This window comes from Rousettus aegyptiacus, unplaced genomic scaffold (genome assembly GCF_014176215.1).
Source record: "Rousettus aegyptiacus isolate mRouAeg1 unplaced genomic scaffold, mRouAeg1.p scaffold_m13_p_6, whole genome shotgun sequence".
NCBI classification, from domain to species: Eukaryota; Metazoa; Chordata; class Mammalia; order Chiroptera; family Pteropodidae; genus Rousettus; species Rousettus aegyptiacus.
The window spans coordinates 81,479,791-81,502,832 of NW_023416309.1; the positions used below are offsets into that span (position 1 = coordinate 81,479,791).

Here is a 23,042-nt window from a genome sequence, read left to right on the forward strand (position 1 = left end):
ATGAATAATTATACAAAGGAAGTATGAAACCCCACTTTGACTGATTCCTCCCTTTGTGAGCCTCAAAGGTTCCTCCAGATGGTGGAAAGCCTCATTGCTGGACGGCAGAAAAAGGGGTCTGGCTCTTTAAGAGCCAAGATAATGGTAGCCGGGTTGAGGGGCTGGGAAAACAGCTGATGGTTTGCTCTGTTCTCAAAACCTTGGGTAGTTTACACAGAAATAAGCCTCAAGTTTCCAGGAGGTGGGGAAATGAATGCCAGACCCCCAGGTAGCTGAACCACTAGTTAGGGTTGGTGGCTGGAGGTGTCCAGTCTTAGGACAGACCCAAAGCAGTTAGTGGGGAAGGTTGGAGAGGGTCTCAGACATCACATTAGAACCTGATTTTTCTCTTGTGTTTTCTTTTAGAAATTTTATTTGAGGGTTTACAACCTCAGTCTATTGTTTTGCCAGTCTATGTAGTCTCGATTATTGTTAACTTTCTGGTAAAATCTGAAGTCAGGTATTGTAAGTTCTCCAACTTTTTTCTTTCTCAATATTGTTTTAGCTAGTGTAGGTCCTTTGTATATCTATGTACGATTTAGGATCAGTTTGTCATTTTCTGTAAAAAAAAAACAAATAAACCTATTTTGATAGGAATTATATTAAATATAGATCAATTTTGGAAGGATTGCCACTTTAACAGGTATTATTTTTTTCAGTTTCCGATATTGCTAATATAGAAGTACATTTGATTTTTATTTATTTATCTCGTTTCAGTGAGGCTATGTTTTTGTTTTTTTGTTTGTTTTTAAGGACAATTTTGATTTTATCTTACAAAAGTCAACTAAATATGACAGTCTAGTTCTCTGACCTCTAGAAACTAGAATGCATGTAAGGCATTCTGTTATGAGACTGTAAAGGATAGTTCAGCTGGGGTGATGCTGACAGGAACAAGAAACAGATGGGAAGGATCAAGTCCTTTGTCCCTCCTCCAGTCTTACAGTACCTCCTCAGTGTTTCTGTGGCAGAGCCTTAACAAGGAACCAGCTGGCAAAGGATAAATGTAGGTTGCACAGTAGCCCCACCATCAGAAAACATAGTACAGAAGGATAGGTGTGAAGATAAGACAGCAGCTTAGCAGTTGTCACAGTCCACCCCTTTGGCTACTCAGCAGCCATATATGCCTTTATTACAGATATTTGATCTTGTGTACAGAAGACAAACACTATGCTTTTGCCTGAGAAGACGGAAGTCTTCTCTGTAAAAATGAAGATGTCTTTAGTCTCTTCCCAAAGTTAGGAGCAAAGTTCCAATATTTATAGTATCCATCTCTAGATGACAGTCACACTGTCCATGTCTAGGCTACGTTAATTATGCCTCAAATTCACAGTCCCATCTGAATATCTTGCTACCTAAAGACTAAGTTGCAAAGTTATCCTTTACTATTAAAATTTGTATTAACATACTGAGGAGAAAAGAGAAGAAATTAGTTTGTACACTCACATAAAATCATCTCTAGTAAGGAAAGAAAAAAAATACATACATATATATGTGTACACACACACACACACACACACACACACACACACCCACCCCACCCCCCAAGTAGTATAACCGCTGTGTACCTCACTTCTGTTAACTAATTGAGAGACCGTAGTTCATTGTTATAACTACTTTCTTCTACTGCCCATTCCATGTTTCCTTTGCCATCATTGAAGACCTCAGCTGGTGGGGTAACCAAAACATTTGTTAGTGAAAATTTGAGTCCTCAGTCGTCCTGCTTTGGTTGTATTTTCCATTAACTTTTTCAGTTATACCTATGTAAGAGATAGATCAGAGAATCCTCAGGGTCCAGACAGAGTCCTCCCTGTACCCCATATGTAGCAGTATCTCCTAGATAACCCTGATGAATTACATCAACTAGTAGAGTAACCCCCTTCTTTGCCTGTTGATTTAGTGCAGTGGTTCTCAACTGAAGGCAGTTTGCCTTCCAAAGGACATCTGGCAATGTCAGGAGGTATTTTTAGTTCACGTGACGTTGGGGGTGATGCTGCTGGCATCTAGTGGATGGAGGTCAGGGATGTTGCCCAGCATCCCACAATGCACAGGACAGCCCCTAACAGCAAAGAATTATCCAGTAGTGCTGAGGCTGAGAAATCTTGATTTAATAGCACAGAACCCGTGTTCATGAAACAGTTTTCATCTTCCAATTCAGTGGACCCTGATGAAATCATTCTTTCCTTGGGAACCAAGGCCTCAAAACCTGCAGATATCAGAAGGTACCAGAAGCAGAAATTCTAATGGATTTTTTAGAGATAAAAGAGAAACCACTTCTACTTACACTTCTCGATTCTCAGACACATGTATTCTGACTATCAAGAAAACAACAATGTATATTGATTTTTGATTCAAAGCATGTACTTGAGAATTTGGTTTCTAGCTAGCACAGTAACTGAGTCTGCAACAGGCCATTCTATTATTATTTTAGACCAGCTGCTTCCAGGTAATAGGGTATGTGGTAAAATCAGTGAATTTCAAGGTTCATGAGCCCATTCCTGTACTACTTTTGCTGAGAAATGGGTTCCTTGTTTTATTTTGTTTGAAGAGGGACTGTTGGCTCAAATATCTAATTTTACCTTCTTTATGTTCTTAAATTGTTATCTTCTAATGTACCGAAGAGCTTTTCTACCTCTGATTACATTTGCATATTTTCAGATAAATTGGAGATTTATATATTATGTAAAGTACATATTTTTATAACATCAATTGATTTTTTTTTTTCCGATCAATTATAATGGAATCATTTTGACATGAGGAGGAAAAGGTTAAAAGTAGACTAGTGGGGTATCTCAGTATGAAGTCTAAAGGACTTAAGCCTGGAAGTTAAATTTCTATTGGCTTTTCCTCTTCGTGATGATTCTGAGTTTGTTTAGATCTGTATCCTTTTTTTATGAAAGAGATTTTCTTTCATTCAGCCTGATAGTAACAAATGACCATTAGTACATGACTAAATAGCTCAGGTTTATAGCTTGAACTAAGTTAAATTGTAAACTAGCACAATGGCAGATACTTGAACTGCATTATATGAAAAGCCACTTCCTTTCCTGTGATGAGTTTAGGATTGTTTTAAATGTCATGGTACAACTAGCACATAGAATTTTTGCCATTCAGAAACTGTTTGCTCAGCCTCAGAAAGGAGGTAAAGCCTGAATTGGAATCTTCACTGACTGTGCTGACTTGATTTCTGCAGTTTTTAATTTATTAAAATTTATCATTTGTGAATCATGCTAGAATGTTTCGTTAATATGTTCTTAAAATTTGAATCCCAGAGGTAAGCATCATAAACCTTTAGCTGTGCCTATTTGGACTCTATATTTGAATATCTATTTTCGTTTTTAACATTAATGGCTTTATTTATTCACACAACCAGAAAAAGAGATGTTTCAGATATTTGATTGATGGCTTTTTAAAGAATTGTGTTAGGAAAATATTTTTTACAGTTGAATATCATTTAAATATTAACTAAAATAATGACCTGGAGGCAGATTGTTTTGGTAGATAAATACTACCTTGAAGTTCTGGGGCCCCAAATGCTACTTATGTACTTTGAAATTTTTGAATAATTTAAAACTTATAAAATGTTGCAACAGTAGTATAAAAAGACCCTTATACTCTTTACTCAAATTTACTAGTTGTTTCTATTTTGTTCCATTTGTTTTATGTTTTATTTTTCTCTGTGTATGTGTGTACATGGAGGTTATTTGACAATAAGTTGTAGGCATCATGTTCCTTTACTCCTAAATACTTCAGTATGTTTTAAAATAAGGAAGGACCTCTCTTAATTACAATACAGTTATTGAAGTCAGGGCATTTAATATTGATATTCTCTTTAATACATGATCCATATTCAAAGTTTGTCAGTAACAATTGCCCAAATCATATACTTTTAAAATATATATATTTTTTACCAGTTTCTATGTTTTATTTTAATAGTGATTTTTGAAGTAGTACTTTTCGTGTATGTGTTTCTCCTTGGTTTTTATATGTGGGAATCAATTAATATTCAATACCGTAAAGGCTACATAAATTGCACACCATGTTCCTCATGCTTAGACACATATAACCTAAGTCTGAGTTAGTGTGCTGGACTCCAGCACTTAAGCACTGTGGGCAGTCTTTTTGGAACATGATTTTACTTAAAATTTTTTTTTAAAAGACTTTTAAATTTAAACAATCATGGCTATATTATGTAATAAAATGCAAAATTTGCATCTCTTTTTAAATAAGACATGAGACTTCAAAGAAGTCATTTGAGAGAATCAGGCCAAATTTGCTTCAAGTAGGGAAGAGTATCTGTCTCTCTTTAACATGAGGCTGGTGAAACCTCAGCATTTGGCTTATTTTATATATATATATATTTTAAATTAATGTTTGAAGTTCTTGAATCAACAGTTTTAGGGGAAATCATCACAATTTTAAAATAACAATAAAACATAGTAATTATGTTCATATTAGTGAGAAGAATGATACTGCATGGCAATATTTCATAGAAATATCTCTGTCCAGCTCAGTAATGGATGCCTTGAGTTTAGTGTAGTTTAACTTTTGTAGCTAGGTGTTTTTTCCCTCTTACTTTTTATTTCTATTAAATTAGAAAATCATAACTTGTGATTATTGGTTGTCAGGTGTAGCAGCAAGTGTTTGGCTCATTTAATAGCTTTGGATATTTATATTAAAAGTGAACTGAAAAATTATGGAGATTTTTCACTGACAACCACTTTTAATACATTGTCAGGTGTTAAATTGACACATTTTAAAGCAAGGGCTGAAAGGTTGAGTGTAGCAACTTGAGAGAGAGTGGCAGGTAGCTTCCTGTTTTTTCTGTTGTATTGTGCTTATGCCTGTTCTAGAAAGGTTTTTCTTTTTCAGATTTGTTTCTGTTTGTGTGTGTATGTTAGGGAGGAAGACTATTTTCATATTTTCATTTTTGGGGATATATATTTTTAATTATAAATCTTTCTAAATAGCAAAAGATTGTAGTTATAATTGAAGCACTCTTTGCTCTCCTCCCATCTGATCCCTTTCTCCTCTCAAATTTACTGTTATTCTGAAGTTGACTTGTATTCTTTTTCTTTTTAACTTCTTTTGCTTTGTATTCTTTCTGCCCTGCTTTATACTTTTATTATGTATGTAAGCGTCCATAAAATAATTGCAGCTTATCATTTTTACATAAAAAGCATGCTGTAAATATTCTCTACACCTGCTTTTTAAACCTATTACATTTTCAGATTTGATACCTGTTTATACAAGCACATTTGGTTGATTCAGTTTAACTGCATGTATAATATTCCATTATATAAATGTAAGTTTGTTTCCGCTATAGAGGAACAATTAGTTTGTTTCAAGGTTTATTTTTTTTCTTATTTTTTAGAGACAGTGCTTTAGGAAGTATATGTTTGCATGTATTCTACAGTAGTGACTTAAAATGTATTGTAAAAGTTATACATAAGAATGTATGAAATATGTTTGTACAGTTTATAGTTTAAAAAATAATGCTGTGAACACTTGTCGATCCAAATTCAAATTAAGGAGTAGAATGTTACCAATACCTTGGAAACCCCTGTATGGGCTTAATCACATTCCTTTTCTTATCGTTTCCCCACTACTATCCTGAGTTGTGTTAAAATATTTCTTTTGCTTTTCTTTATAGTATCTCTCCCTAAAAAATGTATTGTTTCATTTGCCTATTTTTGATTTTTTTTATAATGAGATAATACTGCATTTTTCTGATTTATTTGGTAAGAATCGTTTTGTTTTCCCCCCAGTGTTATCCATGGTGTGGTATTTAATTCATTGAATATGTCATAATGTATACATGCTGTCAGTGGTGAACATTTACATTGTTCTAGTGTTTTGCTATTACTAACAATGCTGCATTCTTATAGGTGTCTCTTGTGATGTGCAGGAATTTAGAGTGTATATCCGGGAGGGGAGGAATAAGGACATGGGCTTTTTCAGCTTTATTAGGTAATGTCAAATGGTTTTAAAGTGATCAAGTCCATTGACACTTCCCACCAGCAATGTGTAAGTGTTACCATTGCTCTGTGTCCTTGCCAGTGCTTGGTGTTGTCTGTCTTAAACTTTTATATACCTGGTGGGTAAGAAATGATATATCATTGTAATTTGAGTCTGTATTTCCTTGACTACCAGTGAGGTTCAACTTCTTTTTAGATATTCATAAATCATTTGTTTCTTATTCTTTGAAATATCTATATATCTATATATATTTCTTATTCTTTGAAATATCTGTATGTATTCTTGCTCATTTATCTGTTTGGGTTGTTAGACTTTTTCTGATTCATAGTAATTTTTAAATGGTTTATGTTTAGTTATTGATATTTGCATGTGTTACAAATACAATTTATGATTAGGTTTTTTGATCCTCTTCATGTATCTTTTAGTAAATGAAGTTCTTAATTTTAATGTTGCTGAGTCTATCAGTCTCGTATGATTTGTGTATTTTTTATTTTTATTTTTGGTGTGTGTCATTTCCTTCCTTGACATCATTGAGATAGTCCCCTATTATTTTCTAAAAGTTTTTTTAAATTTTCACTTTCATATTGAAGTCTCTAATATTTCAAAAAATAAGAAACTTACTTTTGTTTGAGGACCCACTTTTATTTTTTTCCATTTGATAACAAGTAACATTATTCCAGCCTGTTTACTGAATATCTAATCTATTATTTCCCCTGTAATCTTTAATGCTTGCTCAGTTGAAAACTAAGTTTCCTTATACACATGGCTTAGTTTCTAAGCTCCACGTTCTGGTATCTATACTGGTCATAATCTACTTGATTATGTATGCTAATTACTGTAGCTTTTAATATCTCTCAATCTTTTTCTTGAAAAAGAGTCATGGCAGTGCTTTTTTATATTGGTTTTAGAATCAGCTTTTTGATTTTCATTAAAAATGGTGGTGGAATTTTGAGTGGTTTTGCATTGAGTCTTTGGATTAAGTTGGGGAGAACTGATTGACATGATACTGAGGCTTCCTGTTTAAGAATTTAATATAGCTTTCTATTTTAGCTCTTAAAAATTCATTTCAATTACATTTTATAATTTTCTCATTATATAAATAACTTGTACATCAAATGTCAAAATTTTTTCCTAGAATTTTATGTTGCTCTTTGTACACAGTGTTTTTTAAAACTGCATTTTCTGATTGGTTTGTATAGAAATGTAACTTGTGTACTTTTTGTATTCAGCGTCTTGTCACTTTTATTGGTTTAGTTCTAGATTCTTTTAGATTTTCTGTATAGACCTATTATCTGTAAATAGTTGCAGTTTTATTCATTTTCAATTTTTTATAACTTTTTCTCTCTGAACCCACTGAGGTTTTTCAGTGTAGGAGTATTTAAAAACTGGGCATCTATGTTGGGTAGCTATGTTTTGTTTTTGATCTTAAGAGGAAAGCTTTTATGATTTCACTATTAAATACAGTGTTTATATTTTTTAAAATAAATGTTTTGTTAAATTAAGGAACCTCCCTGCTAGATTGCTAATTTTAAAAATTCTTAAATGAATGTTGAGTGTTATCAGATGCTTATTCGGCCTGCACTGATGTGATTGTATAATTTTTCTTTCTTTAGTCGTTTATACTGTCGATCATTATTTTCTAATTGCTACTAATTAAATTAACTTTGCATTCCTGGAGCTGTTCTTGGTTGAAATGTATAATTTAAAAAAAATGATTACTGAATTAAATTTGCTGGTACTTTAGGATGTTTGCATCTACGTTTATGAATAAGATTGGTTTGTAATTTTTTTCCTTATATAACCTTTGTCTTGGTTTTTATATTAAGGTTATTCTTTCTACCTATATAAAACCAATTGGGGAACTTATCTTTTTTGTGTTCTCTCTGTGTGTATATAGCATTGGAATCTTAGGTTGATTCAAAGTTTGTCAGAACTAGCCAATAAAACCACCTGGGCTTAAGTACTTTTTGAGGGGAAATCGTAGACCACTGAATTCGTTTCTTAAACTATTGTCACACTATTCTTAGTCTTTTTTCTTAAATCAGTTTGGGTAAATTGTATTTTCTAAGATTGTCCATTTCAACTCAAAAAAGTTATTCATAATATCTTTTTATGATCTATTTAATCACTATGGGAACTGAAGTTATATTCTTTTTTTCACTCCCTAGTGTTTATTTAATTTTTTGTGTGTGTATTTTATTTGTATTTTCAAAGACAGTTCTTACCTTTATTAATTCTATTGTCTGTTTTAATTATATAATATACATGATATAAAATTTATCATAACTATTTTTAAGTATATAATTTTAAGTAGTTAAGTACATTAATTCCGTTATACAACATATCTCTGAAACTTTTAACTCTGTAACTGTTGAACAATTACATACTCTTCATTCCTGCTTTCCCCAGTCTGGCAACCAGTATTCTACTTTCTGTGTGTCTGAATTTGACTATCTAGGTATTCATTTAAGTGGAACCATACAACAATTATCTTTTTATGACTGGCTTATTTCAGTTAGCATAATATCCTCAAGGTTCATGTCCTAACATGTTTCAGAATTCCCTTTTTAAGGCTGAATAACATCACATTGTATGTGTATACCGCTCATCTTTTGATGGACACCTAAGTTGCTTCTACCTTTTGGCTACTGTCAATAATGCTACTATAAATCTGGGTGTGCAGATATCTCTTAGAGACTCTACTTTCAATTCTTTTGGGAATATATCCATAACTGGAATTGCTGGTAATTCTATTTTTAAGTGTTTGAGGAACCACCATACTACTTTCCATAGCAGCTGCGCCATTTTACATTACCATGAATAGTGCACAAGAGTTCTAATTTCTCTACATCCTTGCCAACACATTATTATTATTGTAGTGGCTATCCCAATGGTCATGAGGTGATTTTCTGACTTTTTAAGTTGAATTTAAGCTCATTAATTTTGAATGTTTCCTTTTGAATGTAAATATTCAAAGCTATAAATTCACTGAATACTGCTTTAGTTGTAGCTTACTAGTTTGATACTTGGCTTTTCTTTTTTCTTTTCTTTTCTTTTTTTTTTGATTCTAGATATTTTCTGTTTTTCATTATGATTTCTCCTTTCACCCAGAGTGTTTCTTGATTTTCAGAAGTTTTCTTAGTTTTCTTTTGGTAATTAATTTCTATCTTAATTGTACTGTGCCCAGTGAATATGGTGTATATGGTACTAGTACTTTCAAATTTGAAGTTAGTTTCCTGAACTTGAGCAGTGTATTAGTTATTTATTGCTATGTATTAAATTTCCTCAGATGTAGCCGTTTGGAACAACAAACATTATCTCATAAAATTTCTGAGTGTTGGATATTCAGTAGCACCTTAGCTGGGTATTTCTGGATCAGGATCTTTCATGAGGTCACAGTCAAGCTCTTGATTGGGGCCGCAGTCTTCTGAAAGCTTGAATGGGGCTTGAGGGTTCACTTCTAAGCTGATCATTTACACAGCTGTTGTCAGGAGGCCTTAGTTCTTTGCTCTTTGCAAAAGGTCTCTCTCTTCCTTTCCACATGGGCTTCTCCATAGGGCTGCTTGTATCCCCAGATACATGGCAGCTGGCATCCCCCAGAGTTAGTGATCTGAGAGAAGCAGAAGCCACAATCTTTTATGACCCTTGGAAGTGACATACCTTCTCTTCTGCCATATTTTATTGGTCATGCAGAACAACCCTGATATATAAGGTGGGAGAGGTTACACGAGGGCTTGATTAATAAAATTTGGGGATCATTGGAGACCACCTTGGAGTCTGATTGCCACAAACATCCAGTCCCATTTTTATAAAGACTCCATGTATTCTTAAAAATAATATGTAGTCCCTAATTCTTGGGTATGAGTTTTACTAATGTCATTTTGATCCATTTTGTTAAGGAGTTCAACTCCTTTAAATTCTGATTGATTTTTTTAAATTACACTTATTGGGGTGACATTGGTTAATAAAATTATATAGGTGTTGAATGTACAGTTTAACAATATGTCATATACATATTGCATTATATATTCACCACTCAAAGTCAAATTTCCTTCTGTCACCTTTTATTTGACCTCCTTTACCCTTATCTACCTCTCTCCCTCCCCTCTTTGGATTATACTAAACTGTTGTCTGTGTCCATGAGTCTCTGTCTTGTTTGTTTGTTGCTTTCAGTTTTATATCCCCTTATGATTGATTTTTTTGTCTGCTAGATCTTATTACAGAAATCTATATTAAAAAATCTCACTCTTTTGGTAGATTAACTTTTCCTTGAAGATGTGTCAGTTTTGGAGTATATGTGTTTTATTAGGTGCAGAGAGGTTTAAAATGGCATCTTCCAGGTGATTTGAATCTTGTGTCATTATGTATTGATCCTCTTAATTCTAGTGCTTTTTTGCCTGAGTTTGTCCCACTTTTCTTTTGTTTTATATTTGGTATATCTTCTCCAATTCTTTGGCCATCAATCTTTCTATGTCCTTATGTTAGTCTGTCTCTAATAAACAATCTCAGACTTTCATTCTGGGTTCATTTTTCTTCTGCTTGAAGTATATTCTTTGAAATTTCCTTTAATAAGGGTTTGTTGTGGTAATTGTTCTCTTCTTTGAAAGTGTCTTTACTTCCCCCTTATTCTTGAATGATAGTTTTGCTAAACATATAGAATTCTAAACAATGTTTTTTACTCAGTATGTTAAAGATATTTAACTATCTTTTTGAGCACTTTCATTGCTGTTGAGAATTTAGTTGTCAGTAATTATCATTACTATATAGGTGATATTTTCTCTCTGGCTGTTTTTTAGTTCTTTTTGTAATTTTTTGGTCTGCAGTTTCATGAAATGTTTGTAGGTGTGTGGATTTCTTTTTATTCTGCTTTGGATTTTTGGACTTCTGGAGGTGAGGATTATCATTATCTAAAAAATGTTTTTTTTGGCAGTCGACCTTGTTTTTTTTTAAAAGACTATTTTTTTAGAGTAGTTTTAAGTTTACAATAGTGTGAGGAAATAAGAGATTTCTCATATGCTTCCTGCCTTTACACACACATAGCTTCCTGTCTTATCAACATCACACACTGGAATGGTATGTTTCTTAGCAAGGATGAAACTACTTCAGCACATCATGATCCATAATCCGTGATAACCCACATTAAAATCCATAGTTTACGTTAGGGTCCACTCTTGGTGTTTTACATTCTATTAATTGGATATATGTATAATGACATATTTATTATTATCATATAGAGTATTTTTACTGTCCTAAAAATCTTCTGTGCTCTGCCTGTTCATCTCCTCCCTCGCCCCCAGCTCTGTCAACCACTGATCTTTTTACTGTCTCCATAGTTTTGCTTTTTCCAGAATGTCATATAGTTGGAATCATATAGTATGTAGCCTTTTTAGATTGGCTTCTTCGACTTAGTGTCATGCATTTAAGGTTCCCTCATGTTTTTTCCTGGCTTGATGATAGCTCATTTCTATATAGTGCTGATTAACATTCCATTGTCTGGAGGTACCACAGTTTTACTTATCCTTGTACTTACTGAAGGACATCTTAGTTGTTCTGGCAATTACACATAAAGCAGCTATTAACATCCATGTGCAGGATTTTCATGTGAACATATGTTTTCAAATCCTTTGGGTAAATTCCAGGGAGCATTATTGTTGGATCAAATGGTGGTATGCCATTACCTTTTCAGATATTTCCTCTTCCCTATTATCCTATTACTCTCCTTCTGGGACTATAATTACATGTATATAATACTGTTCGAAGCAGAACCAGGTAGTATACTATGATTAACTTTATTTCCTTGTGCAACTTTTTGTGCCTCCTAAAGTTGGTAAATGCTTCATTTTTTTTCTTTTGTTTTATTTTTAACGCACCTGTTGTTAATTCTTCATACCATTATCATGCTCTCAGTACTGTTTTTCACAGAAGGTCATACCTGTTAATCTGTACTGAAATTTTTTTCCCTGAGCACTTACTGTCATTATCCCGTTTAGGGTTGCCTGCTTGCCAGGCCAGGTGTGTAGCTGTCAGCCTGGGTTCTTCCTTCATCATCATTTTGGAAATTCCCATTGCTTCTGTCCTGTGTTGATTTCTCTGTTTTGTAGATCTTATTAGTTTGGAGCACACCCTTCAGAGCTTACTGAATAAAAAGGTGCAGAAGAGATAAAATTTGAGACCTTGCATGTTTGAGAATGTATTTATTTTACCTTTATTATTTGATAATTTGTGTGGGTATTCAGTTCTATAATGAAGATAACTTTTCTCAGAATTTTGAAAGCATTCCTCCACTGTCTTTCAGTTTATCACTGACATTACTGCTAAATCTAAGGCCATTCTGCTGCTTATAATGTTGTAAGCAAACTGTTTCTTATTTTTTCTTTTTTAGAAATCCTTGGGATTTTTTTTTTTTCTTTGCCCCTGCTATTCTGCAGTTTAGTAATAACATACTTAGATGCCTAATTGATCTTTTCAGTTTGGAGACTCATGTTTGTCAGGTCTGGGAAATTTCTTTTATCTTTGGTAATTTCTTCCTTGTTAATTTATCTTTTACTTCCAATAGGAATTGATTGATCATATAAATTTTTTTACCTTGTTTTATTGCACTGATCATGTTATTAAAAAAATTTTTTTTCTCTCATACTGTTTTCTTTTTGTTATTTTTCCTGGAGATGATCTTTAATGTTTTATGTTATCTGTCAGTGTAGTTAACATGGCAAGTCTGAAACCGTTATCCTTAGAAAGTTCTGCTTGCAAAGTTGGTCTTTGGCTGGTGTCTGGGAACTTAGATTTTGGAAGAGTTCTTAGCATGCCTCCATCAGAATGGCTCACTGTGCGTAAACTGTGTGAATGTGATTTACCCTGAACACCTGATTTTCATCTATGTGTCTGGAACTTTGGTATGTGCTGGGCAGAGGGTGCCCACAATAAAAATCCTGTGCACTGAGTCTCTAGTGAATTTACCCCGTAGACAATATTTCGCATGTGTTGTCACAACTCATTGCTGAGGGAATGTAGCATAGGGGAAGACTCTTGGAAACTTGTATCTTATTTACTTTGAACCTTGTACTTTTTCCTTTTGCTGATTTTACTTTATATCCTTTTGCTGTAATAAATCATAGCTGTGAATGTGATTATATGTCCCGGCCTGTGAGTCCTAGCAAACCACAGGACCTGGGAGTGATCTTGGGGACTCTTGATATACTTGTCATCTTTAACTTCCGAATGTTCTTTACTATTCTTTATTCTCACTTGCTCTCTTTCTCCCATCCTCCTTTATTTTTAAAATAGCATTCTTTAAAATCTTTTCTAATTTTTTTTAGGATATCAATAATTATTTTTTTTGTGTGTGAAGTTTTCTTCTCATTCCTGTGTTGTCCTTCTTTCTCAAAATTAATGTGTGTGTGTGTGTGTGTGTGTGTGTGTGTGTGTTTACTTGGTTCCCTTTCTTTCATTTTGATAGGCTTGCCTTATGCCTGGTGATTTTAGGCTGTCTTTTCTCATTTTAAATATTTACTTTTAATGTAAATGTTTACGTTATGTGAATGATGTAAATAAAAATGAGAGAATTGGAAACTTATGTGCATGGGTTTTACTGTAGGTGAGTTGGTGTTGAGGTAGCTTTATTGTTGAAAGCCCTTCAAATGTAGGTCTCTTTTTTGGCCATTCAGTTTCTCCAGGAAAATACTGCCTGATTGCTTACCTGGAAAGATACATGTCTGGTTCTAGGATTCTGAGAGCTAGGTTGGAGAGAAGAGGCTGGTGGTTTATAATATGGAGATTTTCACTCAATGAAGAATTAACAGGATTACTATGGAAATATTTTATGGTTCAAGTTTGTAAAATATTAATGAAGGAAATAAATGATTGTTTTATTCCTTCCGAAATCACTAATCTTTCTATAGACTAGATGGTAGACTAGACTATTTTACTAGTCTGTATTTCACAGAATTACAGAGACCACCTGTAATTCTTGGACCACAGTTTGAGGCACACTGCATGAGATAATAAAGAGGCTGTTGTTAAAGGAGAACAGAGTTAGTGTAACACACTCCAGTCATGCACCACATAATGATGTTTCGGTCTACAGTGGACCACATATACAACAGTGGTCCTATAAGATTATAATGGGGTGAAGATCATGTAAGAAATGGAAGAATATGTAGTTCAGGAGGATTTTTTTTTTCTCTGACAGGAGCAATATTTTGGGGGCTCAGCAAAAGATTCCCTCTCATTCACTGCACCTCATTTTTGAGTGCACAGGATACATCCCAGTCAGTCAACCACTAACCTGTTTCAGCACAGAAGAGCCTGTCTCCTCAGCACTGCATACTTAGAGGGTACAGTTCCCCCTCCCCCGGTTCCAGATCTAGCTTGTTGGTCTTCACAGTGCATTCCTGGAAATTCTTTGTTGAGGACTTGCGATCTTGTACAAGGACACAGGTTCACAGAAGCTACCTTAACGAGTATTAAGTGCCACTGCTACTTTAGTAAAAGCTTTTTGTGATAGTATGGACTCAGCCTGTCCCTGTACTTAGGAAGTATTTTCTGGTTATAATGATGTAAAACACAGATAAGTTCTTTTTCTTCTATCAGTTCAATGCCAGAGAGAGCCTTTTGTGCTAGATAGGGTCAGTGGAACCAAAAGCGAATCTCCAAAGGCTAACTATTGAGCCCTAACAGACCCATAGATACAGAGAACAAACTGATGGTTACCGAAAGGGAGAGGGTGAAGGGATGGGGGAAATATTTGCATTAAAATTGCAGGAAATGTGACAGTATTCATAATAGTTTAAAAAAATGTTGAGTTCTCAGTTCTATACTCTTTCCTTGTTAAATGCGCTCTTTTTAAAATGAATACCACAAAGCTCCTTAATCTGACCACTGCTCCAACATGCAACAGCCAAAACCGTATTACCATGACAATTCCCAATGTTCCTTTATCTCTCCATTTTTATTTCTTTTTTCAACTGATCTTCAGGCCACCTTGCACTCCCTCCTGGCAGTTACTATTGTGCTTATTTATACCTTTCCCGGCCAGTTTATCCTCAATATTTCCAATCAGTCTAGTCCACATCCCTGTTCATCGGGCGGCACTGATAGCTTTGATGTTCTATTTCTGATCCTCTCAGTAGGAAGCAGGGGAAGGGCTTGTGGGACAGTGGTTATAAAGTCTACAGTAGGGTACTGCAGTAATGTCCTTGTCCTTCACATTCACTCACCACTCACTCAGTGACTCACCCAGAGCGACTTCCAGTACTATAGGCTCCATTCATGGTAAGTGCCCTATATGGTTATACCATTTTTTATATTTTATACTGTATTTTTCCTGTACCTTTTCTATGTTTAGGTATGTTTAGATACACAAATGCCATTGTGTTATAATTGCCTACAGTATTCAGTACAGTAACATGCTTTACAGGTTTGTAGCCTAGAAGCAATAGGCTATATCATGCAGCTTAGGTGTAGTAGGCTGTACTATCTAGGTTTGTGTAAGGGTACTCTGTAATGTTCGTGCGATGACAAAATTACCTAATGATGTATTTCTCAGAACTTATCCCCGTCATTAAGTGATGCATGACTATAGTTCATTTGTTTATTCAGCAAGCATTTATTAATTGCCTTTTAAAACTTTTAAAAGTTTTAACCCCAGGGGATAACACTGGTTACAAGAAAGATGCCTTCCCTACTTCTGTGGAACTTGCATTCTTGCATGAGAGGAGGATATTAAACAACTTATCATCTGGTTATTTAACTACAGTTTGTTTGTTTTGGATGGTTGGTTTTCTTTAAATATTTCTTTGGGTGACCGGACACTTACTCAACTAGAGAGGTCTTTTATTTGATTTTTTAAAACCTATCGTGCCATGAATTCATAGGAATTGGGCTCCAGCAGCTCAGGTTCCTTGTCATTTGTTCTCACTGAGTGTGCTTCTCTGGGTGGAGCAGGCTGGCACTTCATTTCAACCTTACTTTAGTTTCCTTCTTTTTTTGATCATTTTCCTTCACATGTTTCAGGAAGCTATCTCGGCTCTTTGCTTAATATGCTCAATACGTACATTAATTCTCTTGGCAAGAATCTTGCCCATATTTTGTTTGTTTACAACAGTGCCAACCGCATGCTGGGGAACATTGTAGACTCTTCCAGTTTTGCCATGGTAACATTTGTGGGGCATTCCTTTTCGAACAGTGCCCATTCCCTTGATGTCTACAGTATCACCTTTCTTGTGGATTTGCATGTATGTGGCCAAAGGAACAACTCCATGTTTTCTAAAAGGCCTAAAGAACATATAGCGGGTGCCTCTCCTCCTTCCCTTTGTGTTGGTCATTTTGGCGAATTACTGGAAGATGGTGGTTTCAACCGATAGCTACTGTTGTTTTAAAAACCATATAGGAGAAGTCAAAGAGGCTCACAGAGCATATATGGGAGAACCGATGTGGGTTTCAGGGATGACATCTCTGAAAATATGGATCAGGAAGGTAGTGAGAGAATGAGAGGAGAGTGGCAGAGAATGAGACTAAGAGATTAATTGGAATAATGGTAATTATGAGATTAAATGAGGTGTAGGATGTAGTTAGTGCCTGGTACTTGAGCTCAGTGTGTTAACCAGTAATTATATTATTTACAGGAATATTATTGTATTGCATGATGAAATAGAAGGCTTCTAGGATTTAATTTAGAAAGAAAAGTTTTGTGTCAACATTACAATAAAACGTATCTATAGAATCACCACTAAAAAAATCCCTGGTTGTATAGAAATATTGGTGTATGAAAAGTATTGCTACTGCAGAGATCATGCATCTTCGTAGTTATATCTGTAGCACCCAGCATAGTGCCTGACACACAGAAAGTTCTCACTAGAAATCTGGGTAACCTAGAGGTTAGGAAGGATCTGATTTCAGATACAAGAAATAATCTACCCCTCCTTTTTTTTTCCATACTAAGGCATGCAGTTCGTGGTGTTCCTTCACTGGAATTATAAATGACCTGATAGTATTTAAATTTTATCCTTTTAGTAAACCCTTTCTGTAGCCAGCAAGGATCTGCTGGGACAATTTTTTTTTCTTCTTTTGGGGGTCTGTAATTAGTGCCAAATAGCCTTCCAGCACTTAGACTCGAAATGTACTAGTCCTCTATTGCTGCAAAACAAATTGCCTCAAAATTTAGTTACTTAAACAACAGACATTTATTATCTCACAGTTTCTGAAGGTCAGGAATGTGAGAGTGGTTCAGGTAGGTGTCTCTGGTTCAGGGTCTCTCTTGAAGTTGCAGTCAAGCTGTTGGCTGGGGTTGCAGACATCTGAAGGCTTGACTGGTAGTGGAGGATATGCTTCTAACTTCACGTGCCTGATTGTGTGCAGGAGGCTTTAGTTCCTTGCCATGTAGACCTCTCAACAGGTCACTTGAATGTCCTTATGATATGGCTCTTGGCTTGAGAGAGAAAAAGAGAAAACCAGACAGTCCAAGATGGAAGCTTCCGCCTCAGATAACCTAATATCAGAAGAGTTGTCTCATCACTACTGCCATAGTCTAGTAGTTAGAATGACCGACCCTGTTACAGTATGGGTGGTGTGAGTATTAGGAGGTTTGACTCATTGGGAGCCACCTTGGAGATTGGTTGCCCCATACTCCATTAGTAGGATCTACTTCTTTCAGCCAAGTGTGTCAAATGTATTTGGAAGTATAGATTAATTAGATTAGTGCTGGAATGGTATTTGCGTGTTTTTGTTTTTGTTGTAGATTGAGATTTTCCACATTTCTAAGCTTGTTTGGCACTTTTGCTATTCTGTTCTTTTTGCTTTCTCCACTTTCCCTTTTTCTTTATCAGATTATTCAGAAAATAATAGCTCAGGGTTTTCATGAGATAGTTCTTTAAACTTAAACTTGGGGATACTGCAGAAAACCGGGCTAGATATTTACAGATCGTAGATAGATCCTGTTAGATTATAAATTTCAGTTTCTTTTAATATTGCTGTTTGTTGTGATACCAGCAGTGGTTTTAAGCTTTTAAGGAAAAATGAATAAAGGAAATAAAAATGTTATTCGTAGGCATATTTGATTTTATTATAACTAATATTATTGTCATTAGTTATATTTCGTATTCAAAAATAAATGGTTGCTAGATTTTAGTACTCATAACTAGAAACATGGACCTTCTTTATAAATTAAATTAAGAATCAGGAGATATTTTTGAGTTTAAGAACAAAATTATTTTATAGCTCTTGAATATACTTTTTCTTCCTGAGTTTGGGTGTCAGATTTTGGAAAGCTGAATTATTCCTAAGGGCAGTACCCTCAGCCTGTGAATAGGTTATAGGCTGACACTTCACATAAAAGTTTATGTGGAACTTAGCCACTTTTTCTTAGGTTCCCTTCCTACCACCATCCCTCTCAACTTATATTGAATTAGAACTGAATCATAACATTTTAATCTTTTATCTTGAAAGAATCATAAACTTATAGAAAAGCTACAAGCACACAGTATATATCCCTGAACCATTTGAGTGTATAGTTGGTATGAATATTGTGTCTCCTACAAATTAAAACATGCTACAACAGTACTCATAATATACTTGTGATAATCAGGAAATTAGCAATGATCTATTACTACCATCTAATAATTCTTAGGCCTCATTCAGGTTTTATCAGTTGTCCCAGTAATGTCCTTTATATCAAATGGATCAAGTCCAGAATCACATGTTACATTTAGTTGCCATGTCTCTTTTTTGTCTCTTTCATTCCAGAACAGTATTTCCTTGACTCCGATAACTTTGACACTTTCAAAGACTGTATCACCTGGTTATTTTGTAGACTCTCTCTCAGTTTAGATTTAATATTTTCTCATGATTAGATGTATGTCATGCATTTTCGATAGGACTATCTGATACAACACTGAGTTCTCATTTTGTTCTGTCAGGTGGCACAGTTTAGATCATCTCCTTACCGACGATGCTAACTGACCACTTGACTAAGATGGCGCAAGCCAAGCTTCTCCATTGTAGTTACTCTTGTTCCCTTATAAACACACACATTGTATGCGGGTGCTTAGAGACTAAGTATCTCATTCCTCATCAAGTTTTCAGTTTATTTTAGTATTTCTATTCAGTGGGTGATAATCTTTTTCATCATTATTTGTTTTCATGTTCAAATTATTTTAGATTTGGCCAGCGAGAGCCCTTCAGTCTGACTTCTATGTCCTTTTGACATGTCTTCATCATTCTGAGCATTTCCTTTCTTGCTGGCACAACAAAATGTTCCAGGATGCTCAGAGCTTTACTTGTGTCAGGGTTGGAATGAACTTTTTCTAAGGAGCCCTGGTTCCTTTTCATGGAGAATGGTATTTAGAAACCAAGATCTGGGGGCTAGGTGTACTCATTACTACTGAGTTGTCATTGTTTCTAAGTCTTCTCAGTAGACAGAACTAGGGAATATATGGATTCATATCCATCTTTATGAGTACATATTTACATCAGTATTTAATTTTATATCTCTACATATTGAAAACTGTATGTTTATACTATCTCTAATTTTAATTCAATAATAGAAAGGTCTTTGTACTTTTCTCCCCTTCTTGATTTGTAACTTCTTTATGTGACAGTAAGAAACCTGGCTCTTGTTATTCTTAATATATTTACTTATTTGATCAGTCTCCTTTTATGTAACCAGTCACATCACTGTCATTCCCTCATCACCACCTACTTACTCCCAAGAACAGATGCCTTCCTTACTATGCTTGGGCTCCATCACTCCTAGTTATCTCCCAGCCCTTGTGGATGCTTTCCTTACTTTGCTCAGGTTCATTTACCCTACTTTATGCAGACATCCTCCTTACCCTGCTCAGACTCTGCTAGAACAATCCCCTGCCCACCATGCAGAAGCCCAACACAGTCCAACACCCCTCTTTGGGCCCCACTTTCTTGTCTCTTTGTCCCAGTCAGGCTTTGACATTCAACTGTGAACTGTCCTCCTGATGGACACCTTCCCTATCTCATTTGGGATCTGACACCCTATGTGGCCTATTCTCCCCTGTAACCTTTCTCACCCTGCATGGGTTCTAATGTCATGTGCCTGTTTCCCCTTTGTGTGGGAGTCTCTCCTTACCCACTTATGCTCTGACATCCTTTGCGGGCTGCCTTCCACATATAGGCACCCTCTTCACCCTTCTCATACTCCGTTCCCTTCACATGAATGCTTTTACCCATCCTGTTCCAACTCCCATCTCCCTTCTCTGCCCCAGACCCACACAGATTTGTCTGCCTTGCTCTGCTCCTCCTAATGGCTTTTGTGTTAGTTATTATACTGAAGGGAAGGGAGAGGAGGGGAAAAGGAAGAACCAGCATTTTTGTGGGGGGAACAATGTGATCCAAGTTTATGTTTGACAGAAACAGATCTTCCTCTGCCTTGGTAGTAGATATCTGGAGAATCTGGCAATCTGGGGATCTGCTTTTGGAGTTTATTAGTGATTGGGACTACTGGTATAAATAGGTCATTTATTTGTGAATCGGGGGCTTCTATGTATAGAAAAACTTGAGTAGTCTGCAAGTTCAGAATAACAGGAAGGGATGAAACTAAAGCAAGATGTGTTTGGGGAAGGATGATGTCAGAATTCACTTCTTGGCAAAACCGATTTTGCTCCATGCTAATCTCTTTGCTCCAAAATTTTTTAGAGTGAATTTTTAAAGAACCAGTTAATTATGTAATATCTGTTTTATGAGCTCAGTATTAGATTTCAGAATGCTATCACAGTTTCCCTAACTTTAGTCATTCATGTGCTATAGATTTAGCCATATCCTGTATCATTTACTTTTAACAACTTTAAGTTGGCTTACCTTCTTCACTTAGCCTTTTCAAAGGAATATCTTTGTGATCATAGGTTTGATGTGCTAATTGTATTTTTTAAATCACATATTAAAATGAATGTAAAATTTAAAAAATTTTAAATCTACCAGGTGCCATATAAAGTCTTATTACATATCAGTGGTGCAGAGTTCACTTTGGGAAATGTGTTAATATATCCAGTAAAAAAATTTGCTACCTTTTCCTGATTTATGTTTTAACTAATGTGTCTTTTTTTTCCCCCTAGTATTATTTTTTTTCTAGGTGCCTTATTCCTTACAATATGATTTTTTCTTTGTTTTTTTTTTTCTCTTTTAAATGAAAACTTTCATTAAGTGAATTTTAATGTCATCTCCACCCCCATCATGGTCTGAGGGGCCTTTTAGAAACGGGTTAAAATGTACACAGAAGCAAAGATTTTAGCCTGTGACCTTTTGAAGAATTTTCTGAGTGCAACTAGAAACAAATTATCCATTGTTCATAGTGCTTTGCTTAATGTTATGCCTTCTCTTGCTAAATCCTCCTATTTGTTGAAATCTTGTATCTTAAGTAGCTTAACAGTTTGTTAATACAGATCATAATTAAAAAGTGATTATTTTTATTCATGTAGTTTAGATCTTTTACATTTCTGCTGTAATAGCCAAAGGTTTATGTATAGTAGCACAGAATGATTAAAAAAGAGTTTAATTTACTTTCTTACCCAATTGGGAAAGTAATACATGCCAGTTGAAAATAAGAGGAACTCATAAAGAAGAAAACATTTCAAGCTTCATTTTTTATTTTTCCTTATTTTTTTAAATATCCATTACAGGCATAGTCACTTTCTATCAGTATTTTATTTTGTAAAAGTGTGGAGAGTCACAAAAATGGTCTAATTTTATTTTGCACTTTAAAAATTATTAGTGAAATGAGCATATATTTACTAGCCACTAATCTTCTGTGAATTACTTCATATTTCTTCAATAGTTTTTTCCATTGAATAGTCTGTTTAATATATAATACAATCTTAAGTATTAATTATTTAAACCTTTTACTGCTAGTTGTTACACATTCTTTTACTTCCTGTTTCTTGTCTTTCTTTGTCAGTGGTATAGTTTTTTTTTTCTTTTTACAGAATTTAAGTACTTGTGTAGGCAAATATACCTTTTTTTTTTTAAATGGCTTCTGGATTTTTGTCTTGCTTAGGAAAATCTGCCTTACCTCAGTATTATGAAATTAATACTAAATTAATCTTTAGTATTTTTCCTAATAGTTGTATGGCTTTGTTTTTTTTCACAGTAGGTTCTTAGTCTCTGTCTCACACACATTTCTAAAAATTGATATTTTTTTTCTGATGAATAACTAGTTGATCTGGTAATGTTTTATTAACAAATCCATTCCTTTATCACTGATTTGAAATATTACATTATCATATAAAATTTTTATGTACATAATAATTTTGTTTTGTGACTTTAATAAGTGTATGCTTATAATGTACTAGTTCTGTTATAAGAATGTTTCAGTACCTGATAATGCAGGTCTTTTCTTGTTCTTGTTTTTCAAAAATTTCTTGGCTTTTCTCACAAATGTAATTCAATGAATTTCAGAATCAGACTTGCCATGTTAAATACGTCCCCCCAATCTTCCAAATCTATTATAACATCTTCTCACTATTCTCTACTCTTATTAACCTAATTTAAGTTACCATTGTCTCTTTCCTAGACTATCTTTTAATATACAGAAGCAAGAAGGCTCTTTTTTACAAAATAAATCAGATGTTACTTCCTTGTTTACATCCCTTCAATATTTTCTTCCCCACTTTTTGTTATCTATTGCTGCATAAGAAACTCCACAAAGTGCTACTGCTTAAAACAACCTGTTTTGCTCATAGTTTCGCAAGTCAGAAATTCATGATAAATTCAGCTGGGTAGTTATCTCTGTTCCATGTGGTGTTGGCTGGGACAGCTGGAGCTAGAGAAGCCCTTCCAGTATGACTTCTTAAGTCAATTGTCTGGCACCTCAGTACCTCTTGTTGCTCTTTCCACATGGCATATTATTTTTCAGAATCTCTCCAAGTGGACTGGGCTTCTCACAGCATGGTGTTCTCAGAGTGATTGCACGTTTTACATGGCAACTGGCTTCCAGGAGGGGAAAGAAACACTGTCAAACCAATTAAGGCCTTTGCCTGGAACTGGTCTTATTGCAGGACAGCATGTGG

The 23,042-nt window shown here is 34.8% G+C and overlaps 1 protein-coding gene and 1 pseudogene across 13 annotated transcripts in view; one reads left to right on the forward strand and one right to left on the reverse strand.

Annotated features, from left to right (window-relative positions):
- The window catches only part of NF1 (neurofibromin 1), a 208,471-nt gene that overhangs the window by 14,686 nt on the left and 170,743 nt on the right, over positions 1-23,042 (forward strand). The window lies entirely within an intron of this gene.
- LOC107497398 lies at positions 15,866-16,359 on the reverse strand (annotated as a pseudogene). The gene has a single exon (XR_004951291.1). The product of XR_004951291.1 is annotated as a 60S ribosomal protein L21-like (transcript).